At 38.4% G+C, this 12,941-nt stretch overlaps 2 protein-coding genes and 1 pseudogene across 5 annotated transcripts in view; 1 reads left to right on the forward strand and 2 right to left on the reverse strand.

The window, feature by feature from the left end:
• Nucleotides 1–12,941, reverse strand: part of LOC138918369 (phosphatidylinositol 3,4,5-trisphosphate 3-phosphatase TPTE2-like) — a 444,167-nt gene that overhangs the window by 294,195 nt on the left and 137,031 nt on the right. The window lies entirely within an intron of this gene.
• LOC138918376 (mitochondrial ornithine transporter 1-like) overlaps nucleotides 1–12,941 on the forward strand; it is a 153,476-nt gene that overhangs the window by 54,697 nt on the left and 85,838 nt on the right. Inside the window, exons 4-5 of one of the 4 annotated variants that reach the window (XR_011427706.1) lie at nucleotides 5,448–5,514; nucleotides 8,938–9,075. The exons of the other annotated variants lie outside the window; for them this stretch is intronic. The gene's annotated coding sequence lies outside the window, so the exon portion shown is untranslated. Of the gene's footprint in view, nucleotides 1–5,447; nucleotides 5,515–8,937; nucleotides 9,076–12,941 lie in introns of those variants that run through there. 4 annotated transcript variants of the gene reach the window in all.
• Nucleotides 1–12,941, reverse strand: part of LOC138918368 (phosphatidylinositol 3,4,5-trisphosphate 3-phosphatase TPTE2-like) — a 156,949-nt pseudogene that overhangs the window by 44,693 nt on the left and 99,315 nt on the right.

The raw sequence follows: 12,941 nt of genomic DNA on the forward strand, positions 1-12,941 counted from the left end.
AATGAATTTTCCTCTTAACACAGCTTTTGCTGCATGCCATCTGAGTTGGTATAGCATGTTATCATTGTCACTTGTCTCCGGGTATTTTCTGATTTCTTCTTTAATTTCTTCAATGATCCATTGTTTGTTCGATAGCCTATTGTTTAGTCTCCACATCCTTGTGCTTTTCTCAGCTTTTTTCTCGTAATTAATTTCTAGCTTTATAGCATTATGATCGGAGTAGATGCTTGTTATTATTTCAATTTTTTTAAATTTGTAGAGGCTTGCCTTGTTTCCCAACATATGGTCTATCCTTGAGAATGTTCCATGCACGCATGAGAAGAATATGTATTCTGCTGTTTTTGGATGGAGTGTTCTATATATGTCTATTAAGTCCAACTGTTTTAGCTTTTTGTTTAGCTCCACTGTTTCTTTATTGATTTTCTGTCTGGATGATCTGTCCATTGATGTGAGTGGGGTGTTGAGGTCCCCTACTATTATTGTGTTATTTTTGATATCGTCTTTTAGGTTTGTTAATAGTTGCTTTATGAACTTTGGTGTTCCTGTGTTGGGTGCATAGATATTTATAAGCATTATTTCTTCTTGATGAAGTGTCCCTTTGATCATTATATATTTTGGCCCTCTGTGTCTCTCTTTACCTGCCTTATCTTGAAGTCTGTTTTGTCTGATATAAGTATTGCGACACCTGCTTTCTTTTGTTTGCTATTAGCTTGGAGTATTGTCTTCCACCCCTTCACTCTGAGCCTGTGTTTGTCCTTGGAGCTGAGGTGTGTTTCCTGGAGGCAACAAATTGTTGGATCTTGTTCTTTAATCCATTTTGCCACTCTGTGTCTTTTGATTAGAGAGTTCAATCCATTTACATTGAAGGTGAGTATTGATGCATGAGGGCTTAATGCTGTCATTCTGTTGCTCGTTTTCCAGTTTTCCTGTGCTTCCTTTGTTTCTCGTCCTGTATGTTTTAGCCTACCTATTGACTACTGCAATTTCTTATGCTGGGTTTCTTAGATTTTTTCTTATTTATGTTTTGTGTCTCTGTTCTGTTTTTTAGTTTAGTGGCTACCCTGAACTTTGTATTCACAATCTCATGTATAACATAGTCCATTTTCTGGTGGTCTCTTACTTCCTTAGCCTAGACTGTTTCAGACCCTTTCCTCCTCTCCTCCTAAATTATTATTTTCATCTCTTATTCCAGCTCGTGTTGTGAGTTTGTGGTTAGAGTGATAAGATTGTCTTTGCTTTGGTGATTTCCTTCCCTTTATCCTAATGATATAGTTGAATATTTGCTATCCTATTCAGATTCTATCTGTCTCCCTACTCTGTGTTTTGTGACCCCTTTTTCCCTTTTTATCTTTTCTCAGGTATGAGAGCCTTCTTGAGGATTTCTTGTAGTGGAGGTCTTGTGACTATGAAGTCCCTTAGCTTTTGTTTGTCTGGAAAAGATTTAATTTCTCCCTCATATCTGAAGGATATTTTTGCTGGATAGAGTATTCTTGCCTGAAGATTTTTATCCTCTAAAGTTTTGAATATGCCACTCCAATCTCTCCTAGCTTGTAAGGTTTCTGTAGAGAAACCCGCTGAAAGTCTGCTAGGGGTTCCTTTGTAGGTTATTTTCTTCTGCCTTGCTGCCCTGAGTATTCTTTCTTTGTCATTCATTTTTGCCATTTTTACTACTATATGCCTTGCAGTAGGTCTTTTTACATTGACAAATCTAGGAGATCTGAAAGCTTCCTTCACACACATTTATCTCTCAATCCCTAGATTTGGGAAGTTCTCTTCTATTATTTCGTTGAGCATACTTTCTGCTCCATTTTCCTTTTCCACACCCTCAGGAATTCCGATGATTCTTAAGTTGCATTTTCTCATTGAGTCAGCTATTTCTCTGAGATTTTCTTCAGTTTTTTAAATTCTTAGTTCCCCTTCTTCCTCTGTCTGGAGCCATTCAGCCTGTCTATCTTAGATTATGCTAATTTGCTCCTCTATGGTGTCTACACGGGCATTCAGAGAATCCGTATCCTGTTTTATCTGATCCATTGTATTTTTCACCTCTAGTATTTCTAATTGATTCTTCTTTATAATTTCAATCTCTTTTGGGAAGTAACTCCAGAACTCATTGACTTGTTTCTCTATATTTCCCTTTACCTCATTGAATATTTTGATGATAGCTATTTTGAACTCATCTTCACTTAGTTTACGTATTTCCAAGTCCTCAGGACCTACTTCTGTATTTTTATTGTTTTCCTGTTGGACTGGAGCTTTTATAAATTGCTGGATGGTAGAGGAGCAGTTTTTGCACATGATGCTATTATTTGGTTTCAGTTACAGCCTGTTGCCACTAGATGGGGGTCAAGAGCCTTGCATTCTGAGCCCTCTACCTTCAGCTGCGATGGCCGCGTGCAGTGTGGGTTGGGGGAGGAGGGGCACTTTCTCTTGCGTGCTGACCTGGATTGGGGTCAGCTCTTGCTCTCTGGTCTCCGAGGGTCCTGGCTTGCTGGGGTTCCCCCATGCAAAAGCTTTCCCCCGTTAGAGGGTTTCCACTGCACTGGCGGTGGGAGTCCTGGATGATCCCCACACGCGCGGCCCCTCCCCCACTCCTTCCCTCACCCACAGCAGCAAATCCCAGTCTCTAGGGGAGGGAGCAAAGTTCTTTCCTACCCAGTTCCAGCTCCTCCGAGGGTGGCTCCAGCCTCTCCACCCTCCGGCATTTGGCTGCTGTGGGTCTCTGACAATTTCTGTTATTAGGAATTTTTTTTTTGGTTGGAAAGCAGTTGCTCTTTTTGGTTGTAATTTGGAGGGGAGAGTCCCGGGTGAGCTCATGCCACCATGTTGCTGACGTCACCCCCCGATAACATCCCAATTTTATTTATTTATTTATTTGTTTATTTTTTTAAAGATTCTATCTTTTTCTTTTTTCTCTCCCCAAAGCTCCCTGGTACATAGTTGTATATTCTTCATTGTGAGTCCTTCTAATTGTGGTATGTGGGACGCTGCCTCAGTGTGGTTCGATGAGCAGTGTCATGTCCGCACCCAGGATTCGAACCAACGAAACACTGGGCTGCCTGCAGCGGAGTGCATGAACTTAACCACTTGGCCGTGGGGCCAGCCCCTAATATCCCAATTTTAAATGGGCTAAGGTAATTTGCAAACAATGAAATACAAGTTCTATGAAACTCATGGGAATGGAGGAAACGTACACTTTTATATTGTGATTTGGGAGGGCATATCAATATCAAGAGCCCCACAAGCATTCCTTTTGACACAATTTCCATTTCTGAGAACTTATCATAAGGAAATAATAATATATAGAGGTTTGGTCTCAAAGATATTCATCACTCTTTGTATGAGTAAAAAGTTGTAAACAATTTAAATGTCCATTGATATCTGATTACTTAAATAAACTATGACACATCTACACTATGAGGTATTGTATAGCTGTTAAAAATAATGTTGTAAATTTAAAAATAAATAAAGTTAGCTATTGGTAGGACTTCAGGCAACAATAAAAAATCTGAAATTAAAGAAAATATAGTGTTGTAAATGCATATGTATATTTATTAACACAGAAATATGTGATACGTCACTGAGCAATAAGGTTATTTTTAAAAAGAAGGTACATATGATACCATACCCATAAACAAAAAATGTATATCTCTAAAGAACCTGGAAGGGCATGGATCAAAAATTAAGAATGGCTATTTATGGGTGAATTTATTGTTTGTCTGTATTTTCTGATTTTCCTAATAATGAACTGCTGTGTTACTTTTGGTTTTTAGCATAAAGCTTATTTGTGGTGCTTTAGAGCTTTAAAAGCACTTTCACACATACTAATTTACCTTTATTAGTAGTTTTTTATTCTACAACACCCAGTAGATAGATACTGTACATAGCATTATTTTTACAGTTTACAGGTGAATGATCTAAAGTTTAAAGAGGTTTAGTGACTTGCCGAGTGTCCAGTGAATATTAGATGTCAAAGTCAAGCATTGTTTCCAAGTCAAACTCCAAATCAAAAACCATCCTCCTAGTCTGAAACACCAGTGTTTCTCCCAGATACTATCGCAAATGTCACTTGTATCTATACAATAAGCATTTGTAACTAAGAAAACAAAACAAAACCACTTTATTTTTTTGGAGGGGGTAAGAAAAAGGAAATGCTTGCCTTGCTCAATCTATTCAAATTTTGCCCCAGCCCTCGGCCTCACTGCAGAAGATATACAGCTAATATGCAGACATAAAATTTAATGAAGTGACAGAGTGAACTCTTCATTGATGGCCCATGGTGAAAAAAGTCACAGAAAATGGAAATTAATGGGTAATTTGAAGAACTATTTGTATTCACTGGTCACTCTTTTATTTTCCATATTATCGTTGTCCAGACAACAAAAAAATTGCAAAAGTTATCAGTTAATATCCTCTTCAGCACTACTCACTCTCCAACATTGACACAAGCTGGTGAATGGTTAAATAACTGTCCAAGAGACGAGCAGAAGAAAAATCTCATGAATATTTCCGCAGTTCAGACACATGCCATTTTAGGAATCTATTGTTTCCTTGCTGTGAGTCTGTGGTAAAAATGCCTGAAGATCAGTGCAGCAGGAAGTACTCTCAGTAAGATTACTCAGAAACAAGTCAAAATTAATAAAATTCCAATAATCATGAAGAGGGCTTTATTCAGCAGAACACATTTGCTTTTTCTATCAGTCTCATTTCCTCATAGACAAAATCAACAAAACCAAGAGTCAGTATATATCCAGGAAAAACAGGAAAGGAATACAGTTGAAGGGTAAACAGCATTCTGCAATCCTTTGTTAAGAAAGAAACTTTATAATAAAATTATTATCTACTAAGTCTATTTTCACATTTTCAAACTAGAAGAACATTTATTTGTGAGTATGTGGAAATACTTTTTTTACACGTGGTACTTATCTGCAAATTCAATTAGTTATTATTGTGTACCCCCCCCCCCAAACATTTGGATACCTTTCCACAATTTTCCTTTTTCTTTCTTGCCTCAACACAAGCCCTATCTTTGCAAAGATAAGAGATCCACCAACTGCTCCCTCCCTCCAAATTCCAAACTGACTTACCCACAAGAATCAGACAAGTCAGTGTCCTCAGTACCATTATCGAGCCTGGAGAGTTGTTCCTTTATTCTTTAACCACCAACAAATGCAAGAATATATCATTAGAAATGTGCTACATGGAACAGTGATATGAAAAATTTATTTCAACAAAAAGAATCCTTTGAATCTAAAAGACAGAGGAAATATGATTTGGCTCACTGGAAGACCTAATTTTTTAGAAATAATTTTAGAATTATTCTCCAGGAAACACTGTATTTCCATAGACACTTCCAAGACTGAATTTTGCAAATAGCTGTTTCTCTTTCTCTCTCTCTTTCCATCTCTGTCTGTCTGTCTTTCTCACTCTCTTTTTCTCTCTCTCTCAAGATTGATATATATAGCACTGACTCAAACAAATGACATCGGTATTGCTGGATGGAACCTTCATTGACAGGTAAGACATATCAAAGCCATCACAGACTTCTGATATCAATTTATTCAGGCCAGTGTGAAAGATTGAAAACGTACATTGTCAGAACCAAGTAACTTTGTATACTTACTGTTTTGGTTGAAATCGGGTACAATTGCTCTACAATTCATAAACTGATAGAACTCTAAAAAACTATAAGTTAATTAGTTATTTGGAACCTGGGTCCCTCTACCACCTTCTATTTGTCACATATCATGGATATCTTTTCTCCTCCTTGGACAGGATTCAAATAACTTCCTGAGATAAGGACTCCATTCAATAAATAATCAGATTTCACAAGTGTCAATATCCCCCCATCTCTTTCTATATATGTATTTACATCTCACCTTTCAGGCATGGGTCTAACATGGGTTATAGTTTTCGACTCATTTGAGTCACAGCTAAAGGATTAGAAATGCACATAGTAAGACGTTACATGTTTCTCTAGACTTATTTTTAAATGAGAATTAGCTACAATTTTTCAATAACTTGTAATCTACTTGTCCTAAAAAATAATACTTTAATCAGTTACTTGAAACTGATAGTTAATTTTTCCCTAGAAATGAGACTTTATATATTTGTAATGAAGATCTGAGTCCTAGGAAAAACAACTTAGTGAATCAAGTTCACGTACATTTCTTTACTCCTGAACCCCTTCAGAATTACTTCTCCTTGCTTCAAATAGGTTTTCCTGCTCTCTGGGACCACTTTAGCAGAGTCTTATAGATGGGCAATCTGACAGCATTCTAAGGGTTTTTGCTGCTAATAAGGGTGACAAAAGGGGTAAGAAGCAACCCTCTTACGACCTATTTCTCTTTTATCCAACTAGTGTCAAGGACACTCTGTAATGTCATGCATGCTGCTGAAAACAAACCCCCCAAATCTCAATACATCTCCCTCTCTGTATATATATATATATATATATTTCTGTTTATATATATCTATCTTTCTATCTCACATTTCATCAGAGGTTTCATCAGCGGTTTCTGTTGTCAATTTACTCAGGACAGTGTGAAAGGATTAAAAACACACATAGTAAGGTACCACGTGACTTCCAGACTTACTTTTTTGGTTCAAATTAGTTACAATTACTCTTGACGTCATTAACTGGTTTACTCAGAAAATTCACATGTAATCAGTTATTTGGAATCCAATATCTCCTTTTCCCTAGATATAATGCTATATATGTTTGTAACAAATATTTTAGACCTACCAAAAAAGTTAATGACTCGAGATTTAAGTACAGTTCTTTACTACTGAACTTGACCCATGGTGTAACAGCCTTTTGTGGTGGAATTTATTTCAAAATCAACTTCAATTTGCAGGTGTGCATCCCTCTTCCGCTACCTAATTTCCTGCTTCTCAAGTCCCTCCTTCACCCTTGACTGTCCTCGATCATGGCTGTCTTTCCTGGCCCTCAGATAGGGTCAAGTCACTGCAGGCCAGAGTCAGGGACTCCCTCTATACTAGGGTGGGTTTGGGTCTGGGACACCAGCCTCACACGGCAGCAGAACTCTGGAGGATGGGGGACAGATCCCAGTCTATTAGCTCCCATCTTCTCTGCTAAGGCCTCCTCTGGCTCCCTGTCCACTGCTAACTCCTCCTTGCTCCAAATAAGTTTCTCTCCTTCCTTGCCATCTCTAGTAGAATTTCATACACAGTAATCAAGGGCGACAAATTCTAGGATTAAAAAGACTTCCTTTATGACCTGTGCGTCTTTTCTATCTCAATTTCAAGACAAAGAATATTACACGTAGAAGCTTACCATGAGAGGGCTTTAAAAATATATGAAGGGAACTCTGTATTCCCAGGTGCTCCTGAGAGTGAACATCCCAAACATCAATTTCTCTGAATGTGTGTGTGTGTGTGTGTGTGTACACATATACGGACACATATATACAGATTTATTCGTCATAGCTCACTTGGCATCGTAGAAGGTTTCAGAAGATACTGTGGTCAGTTCACTTGGTGCAGGGCTAAAGGATTAAAAACACACATAGTAAGGCACCACACGACTTCTAGACTTACTTTTTTAGTTCAAATTAGCTACAATTACTCTTGATTTTATCAACCGGTTGACTCTTAGAAAATTCACATGTAAATCAGTTGTTTGGAATCCAATATCTCCTTTTCCCTGGAAATGATACTATATATGTTTGTAATGAATATTTTAGACCTACCAAAAAAGTTAATGACTCAAGGTTTAAGTACAGTTCTTTACTACTGAACTTGACCCATGGTGTAACAACCTTTTGTGGTGGAATTTATTTCAAAATCAACTTCAATTCTCAGGTGTGCATCCCTCTTCTCCTACCTAATTTCCTACCTCTCAAGTTCTTCCTTCACCTTTACTTTCACCTAACATGGTTGTTTTTCCTGGCCCTCAGAAAGGGTTAAGTGACTGCAGGCCTGAGTTGGGGACTCCCTCTATTGGGTGGTGGGTTTGGGTCTAGGACACCAGCCTCACATGGCAGCAGAACTCTGGAGGGTGAGGGACAGATCCCAGTCTATTAGCTCCTTTCTTTGTGATGAGGGCTCCTCTGCTCTTTGTCCACTGCTACCTCCACCTTGCCTTAAATTGGATTCTGTCCCCCTTTCACTCAATCTATAGAGTCTCAAAGGCAGAATGCTCCTATTTGGAGCATTCTGAAATTTTTCTAAGACTTTTGGGTGGTAGTTACTAGGAGGAAGAAGCATTCCTCTTATGACCTGTTCCTTTTTTATCCAACCAAATCCAATAAGATGAAAAGTTACCTAAAGGTGCTATGGTAAGATTTAGAAACAGTGTCAAAGACACTGTACTGTCAAGGATACTCCTAAGAATGAATTTGGAAATTTATCTCTCTTTCTTTCATTGTATTTATGTTTGTGTATGTGTGTTTGTATGTCTGTGTTGATATAACTATATAAATACACATGTGTATATATAAAAAGATATATATTTATTTTTATTTATTCATTTATATCTCAAATTTCATGGGTGGCCCCCTCATAGCTTTTTGATGTTAATTCATTCAGAGCAGTGTTAAAGGACTAGAGAGTTACCTATTCAGATACCACATTTTAATTTTAGACTTGTTTGTTTTAATTCAAATAGCTGTAATTACTTTACAGCTTATGAACTGGTTGATCTTTACAAATTCACATATAGAGGAGATGGAGTTCAGCATCCCTGTTTTCTCATACTGCTGTTGCCTGGGACATGAGGGCTCCCAGCCTTATGACTTCAGAGGCACCCTTTGAACTGTCGCAGCATCTAGTCGTTGAGGGCTTTAGCCTCAGTGTCTACAGCACTCCAGAAAGCTTCAAGGAAAAGTTCCTTCTCAAGACCTGCAAGAACCCAATGGTACCCATAGGCTGCCTGGGCACGGTGGCTGCCCTCACCCATGACCTCTACTGCTTCCCTAGGGATCAGAGCCAGTGCTGCCAGCTCATGATATACAACCAGATTGCCACCCAGGGCTTCTCGCTCACAGCCACCTTGCTGGATCCAGCTTCATCAGCTATGAAGTCTCTGCCCAAGCCTGGCTTGGTCTTGAAAGCTCCGTGGAGATTATTCCCAGCCTGGGAGTAACCACTGGTCCTGCCACAGGATTTATTCCCTCATCTGCCCTGACCAGTCCCTGTGTCAATGGAGGAGCAAGTGGCCAATTGTGTAATCGACAGATTTTTTTTCAGGAATCTCAGATTCTGTTCACTTCGGGTGTTGCATACTTCTACTTGTGCTACACCCTCTTCACCCCCTACTTAATAAACTCTGATCCACTTGTAAAAAAAAATTCATGTATATATAACTAAATCTAGTATGTTAGTTTTTATTAGAAATGAGGCTTTATATAAGGTAGTAATGAAAATTTTAGCCTGTAAATAATTAATGCATCAAGATACAAGCAAAGTTCTTTACAATTACCCTAATCCTAGTGTGTAACAGCCTTTTGTGGTAGAATTTATTTCAAATTCCACTTCAGTTTGTAGGTACCCATCCCTCTTCTCACGTTTAATTCCCAATTCTTAAGCCCCTCCATCACTTTCTTGCTTTCACCATCATAGATATCTTTTCTGACCCTCAGGGTCAAGCAACTGCAGGCTAAGGTAGGGGCGGGGGGCTCCTTCCAATATGACAGTGAGTATGGGCACTAGCCTCACACCGTGGCAAAACTCTGGAGGGTCATTGACACATCCAGGCTCTATTAGCTCCATTCTTTTCTGCTGAGGGCTCCACTGTTCTCTGTCCACTGCTACCTTGTCTCCTTGCTCCAAATGAGATTCTGTGCTCTCTTGGTCCACTCTAGTAGAGTCTCACATGTGGGCAATCTGATAGTTTCTTAAGAGTTTTGGCTGCTACTAATTAAGGGTGACAAAACACACTTAGGGGAAGAAGCATCCCTTTTATAACTTGTTCCTTTTTTATCCAAATGGGTCCAAAAAGGTAAAGAGTTACCTACAGATGCTACCGTGAGATGACTCCAAAAGAGTGTCAAAGACACTCTGTATTGTTATCCACTGACACCCTGCTATCATTCTCCTTGTTTCCAAATAGAAATCTCTCTTCACTTTGTGTGTGTATCTTTACAGATATATCTATAATCTCACCTTTTGCTGGAGACTTCCTCAGTGGTTACTGATGTCAATTTATTCCAATCAGAACTAAAGGATTAAAATGTACATGATCAAACACCGTGTGACTTCATAGACTCACTTTTCTCATTCAAATTAGCTACAATTTCTCTATAACTTACAAAATGGTTGAACCCTGTAAGTTCACATGTAATTTGGTTATTTGGAAAATATTTCATCTTTCCCTAGAATTGAGGCTTCATATGATGGTAATAAAATTCTTAGGCCTGTAAAAGAATCCTTAATGGATCAAGATTTAAAAACATTTCTTTACTACTAAACTTAACCCCAATGTGTAATTGCCTTTTGTGATTACATTTACTTCAAATTCAGCTATAGTTTGTAGGTAGGAATCCCTCTTATCCCATCTCATTTTCTGATTTCAAGTCCCTCCACCACCTCCTTACTCTTCATGTTTCATGGATGTCTTTCCTTCTCCTCAGATAGGGTTAAGTAACTGTCGGCCTGAGGCAGGGGCTACCTCCAGTATGATGGTTGGTTTGGGTTTGGGATACCAGCCTCCCATTGTGGCAGAGCTCTGGAGGGTAAGGGACAGATCTCAAGTCTATTATCTCTTTTAGTTTCTGCTGAGGGCTCCTCTGCTCCCTGTCCACCGCTACTACCTTTGTGCTTCCAAATAGTGTTTTCTCCCTTGACCCACACTAGCAGAAAGATATACACAGGTACTCTAATAGTTCCCTAAGGATTTTCACTAGTAATCCCTAAAGTTCACGAACACACAAATAGTAAGTGTTCTCTCTCTTTTGACCTGGTCCTTCTTGATCCAAAAAAGAAAAAAGTTATATATAGAAGCTGACAGGCTATCACGGACATTCTGTATTGTCACCAATGCTCCCAAATGGTTTTCCCACTCAGATGACAGAAAATCAACTCACCTATTGTTGATGATCTGGCTAGAGGACTCTGAAAAGGCTACTAAAGCATTCTTATTTCTGTCAAAGAACAAAAAGAATATGCAAAAAATAAAGCCAGACAATGAGGAAGGAAATAATAACAGGAAGTGATTCCTTTTTTCAAGAGGAAATCATTCCTCTTTCCTGACAGGAATTTCAGGCACAAAAAGTCACACATGACAAATTTGAAGGAATGTGACAGGAACTGAAGGGGTTACCACAGTGGCACCTGTAAGCAAGCCTCTTGGGGTGTGTGTGTGTGTGTGCGTGTGCATGTGTGTGTGTGCCTGTGTGTATTTATTGGAAACAGAAGGAAGCAAGCAAGGGAGAAGCAGCAATCATGATTAAATGTTCTTCCTTCCTTCCTTCCCATTTTCTCTACCATTCTGGTCATCATTGAATAAATTTGGGAAGAGGGAGACACAGAGAGAAAGAGGGAGACACAAGAGTGTAGGGATGAGGTGGTGGATCCAGGTAAGTTGATGAGATGATACAAAGACAATGGAAAGAAAATGCCAGAACAATGAGAATTTCAATGGCAAGGGCTAATCCCTGGTTGCCATTTGGTAGGGCAGAAACAAGTAGCTAGATTAGGATCTGCCTAAATTACGTTTTCAAGATTTTATGAATTGGAAGTAGAGCACATGATCTGAATGATTTTTCGTCTTGCACATTTTTTTAAGTAGACTTTTTTAAAAAATAAGTTTAGGTTTACAGAAAAATTAAGCAGAAAGTACAGAGAGTTTCCATATACCCCCCTTCTCCCTCACAGCTTCTCCTATCACTAATATCTTGCATTCATCTGGTATATTTGTTATAACTGATGAATCAGTATTTACACATTATTGTTAACTAACATCCATAGTTGACATTGGTGTTCATTCTTCGTGTTGAACAAGTCTATTGGTTTTTCCAAATGCATAATGTCATGTATCCATCATAACAGCATCATACTGAATAACTGTACTGCCCTAAAAATCCCCTGTACTCTACATATTCATCCCTTTGCCCCCCACTCCAATTCCTAGAAACCACTGATCTTTTCACTGTCTCTATAGTTTTACCTTTTCCACAGTGTCATATAGTTGGAATCCTAAAGTATATCGCCTTAGCAGACTGCCTCCTTTCACTTAGTACTTATGCAAGGATTTAAGGTTCCTCTATTTCCTTTTGTGGCTTGATAGATTCTTTTACTTTTTTTAAATTGCTTGGTGAATAATTTTCCATTGTATATAGGCATTACAGGTTATCTATTCTTCTGTGATGTCTTGGTTGCTTCCGATTTTTGGCAATTATGAATAAAGCTGCTATCAAATTTGGGTGGAGGTTTTTGTGTAGGTATAACTTTTCAACTCATTTCGGGGTTGAAACTCATTAGGAGCACAACTGCTGAATCATCTGATAAGACTATGTTTTGCTTTGTAAGAAATTGCCAAAATGTCTTCCAAAGTGGCTATACTATTTTGCATTTTCACCAACAGTGAATGAGAATTCCTGTTGCTCCTTATCCTTGACAGCATTTGGTGTTTTCAATATTCAGATCTTGACCATTCTAATAGGTGGATAGTAGTATCTTCTTGTCTTAATTTGCAATTCCTGAGTGACATATGATGTTGAGCATCTTCTCATAAGCTTATTTGGCATTTGTATATCTTCTTTGGTGAGGTATCTGTTCAGATCTTTTGTCCATTTTTTGAGTACTTTCGTTTTCTGATTGTTGATTTTTAAGAGTTCTTTGTATACCTTCAATAAAAGCCCTTTACCAGATACGTCTTTTGCAAATAATTTCTTCTAGTCTGTGGCTGACTTGTCTTCTCATTCTCTTGATAGTGTCTTTCACAGAGCAGAAGTTTTAAATTTTAATGAAATCCAAGTTGTCTG

This window comes from Equus caballus, chromosome 17 (genome assembly GCF_041296265.1).
Source record: "Equus caballus isolate H_3958 breed thoroughbred chromosome 17, TB-T2T, whole genome shotgun sequence".
Classification (NCBI taxonomy): Eukaryota; Metazoa; Chordata; class Mammalia; order Perissodactyla; family Equidae; genus Equus; species Equus caballus.